The following is a 2,355-nucleotide window of genomic DNA, read 5'->3' as shown; positions in this document are numbered from 1 at the left end:
TACTGTGGCGTTTTGGTCACTAGCAACCTCCCCCAGGCCACGTAGGCATCCAGCATGGCAAGCTGATGTGGCACAAGATTCAGCCCGGTCCAATTCGATTTTCTACATGGGCCGAGCCCAACAATTCGGCCTTTTTACTGTATATTTTCTCTATTAATTTTCTCTAGCTACATGGGCCTAGCCCAACAATTTGGCCTTTTTATTTTATGGGTCATGGACTTTTTGTACAATAGTTTTAGTTTTTTTTATAAAATGGGTCCACTAGTCAAACAGATCCCACTTGTCAGGTTCTGATAAGTGGGTCCTAGCTATTAGGCCCAAATTCTTCATATTTCAATTTGACAATAAGAAAATAACTAGTAGTTAAATTGGCAAGGAAAAACACACAAGATACTTCAAATAACAATAGCCAGATTCAATACAAGCTCTACAAATGACACGTCCTACAAGCTGTAGCATATACAAGCTTATTTACAAGCTCTACAAATGACAAGTCCTACAAGCTGTAGCATTTACAAGTTCTACAAGTTACACGTAATACAAGCTTAGCTGATACAAGCTCTACAACTATGGGAATCAGTTACAAGCTCTACAAGTATTTTCTTCTTCTACATGTAGCTCCTTCAATAGCGATCAAATGCCGGCTCACTGGAGAGTCAGGACTGGGCCTTCCACGGACGCCCTGTTACATGAATCAGCTGATAAAAATTAGAAAAACTGGAGACAATATATTATGAACATTCCATTCAAAAAAGGAGTAACTCAGTTGAAGTGAACACAGCAGCAGTTTTTCTCATTGAAGTGAACACAGCAGCAGTTTTTCTCATTGAAGTGAACACAACAGCAGCAGTTTTTCTCATACAGTATGTGTCTTAATATAACTCCTAAGAAATGTTCACAACCTGAATTAACTACACTTTTTCTCATTGAAGTGAACACAGCAGCAGTTTAATCAACAACCCCATACTTTACTATAGAATGTTTCTTCTGAATGCATAGCTTAAAGGCGGGGCGGGGCTGAGAATCATCATAACAGGATATGTATATATATATGTAGAGAGAGAGAGATCACCTTAACAATAGATGGTGGGCATCCTCGCCGGATCGGAGCAGCTTGTCCCTGGCCCTCCCCACGGGATGGTACCAAACTGCACACACACCAAGCAAGAGAGCACGCATCAGATCATATGAGAAAATGAACAAAAAATAGAGAGGAGGAGGAGAGGGGTCACCTTGGCAACAGATGAACAAACTTTGGTCATTTGGCTCTGTCCTCGCCGGATTGAAGCATCTTGTCCTTTGGCCCTGTCCACACACCAAGCAAACTGCAGAAAAAACACGCAATGAAAAACTGAAGATCACAGTGTATGGAAAACTGAAGATCATAGTGATGATAACATACAAACAAAGGATCTTTGGCCCATCAAGTTTTAAGACAAAAAAAGAGCAAAACCAACAATGCTACAAATCAGAGATTACAGGAACAACAACAGAAGGTTGTTTAACAAGTTTGAACGGCCACTATATATAGCACAATGTATGTAATGTAAAATTTCTGGATGAACAAGCTTTAATGGCTACAGTATTGTGATATTGTGATAATGGGAGGAGGCTTCCCATAAAACAGCAGGAAAATGCACTACTATTGTGATATTCCTCCCATAAAAAACACTAATATTCCAGTAGAGATCAAATGCTTGTGAGCAGGAAAATAATGGTACATTCACAACTTCAGTTCGGGTAAATATCACCACATGTATCAGTATACAGGCAGCAATAGTATCATCGAGCACAGAAAAACAGCAGCTTGACCCATGTAAGTCATAGCTCTTTAGAGAGAAAGAAAGAACAGGTTCAGCTAGCTATGTATTCATAGTTGAGAGCTAAGCAATTTGTTTGTTTATGCTGTAATTGACAGACCTAGTACAAGAAACAAGCCAAGTGAAACAATATTGACTAATTCGATGGCAATACAAGCTAATCTACTTAGCTAGTAGGTGACCATCCAATCCATGATGCAGCAGCAGGTGCAAATATGATATGATGTGAAGAAGAAGCTAGCTGGAGAGGTTGGGGATGAAACCAAAATTACAAACCATTGGCGGACCTCACATCACCACAGTTTTATCATTTTATAAGCAACTGGAAACTATGCAGAGCAGAGCAGACCGGACAGTAAAAGAATTATCAAGTAGGGCAAAACAGCAGCGTGGCCATCAACTCATAGCCCTGAAGAAAGAAAGAACCAATAGGGTCAGCTACTTATTTATTCAGAATTGAGAGTTGAGCAATCATTAGAAAACTAAAGATACTGCTTAGCTAACTAAATAACACATGATTCAGTACACACTTGAG

The 2,355-nt window shown here is 39.6% G+C and overlaps 1 long non-coding RNA gene across 1 annotated transcript; it reads right to left on the bottom strand.

Annotated features, from left to right (window-relative positions):
* Positions 1-531: 531 nt before the first annotated feature.
* On the bottom strand, positions 532-1,422 carry LOC123095650 (uncharacterized). Its single transcript, XR_006446280.1, has 3 exons — positions 1,233-1,422; positions 1,073-1,148; positions 532-682 (listed from the first exon to the last, which is right to left on the bottom strand). It is a non-coding gene; the product is annotated as an uncharacterized lncRNA (long non-coding RNA).
* Positions 1,423-2,355: the final 933 nt, after the last annotated feature.

This window comes from Triticum aestivum, chromosome 1B (assembly GCF_018294505.1).
Source record: "Triticum aestivum cultivar Chinese Spring chromosome 1B, IWGSC CS RefSeq v2.1, whole genome shotgun sequence".
Taxonomy (NCBI): domain Eukaryota; kingdom Viridiplantae; phylum Streptophyta; class Magnoliopsida; order Poales; family Poaceae; genus Triticum; species Triticum aestivum.
Note: the sequence above shows the minus strand (reverse complement) of the source record. Positions and strands in the feature narration are given on the sequence as shown.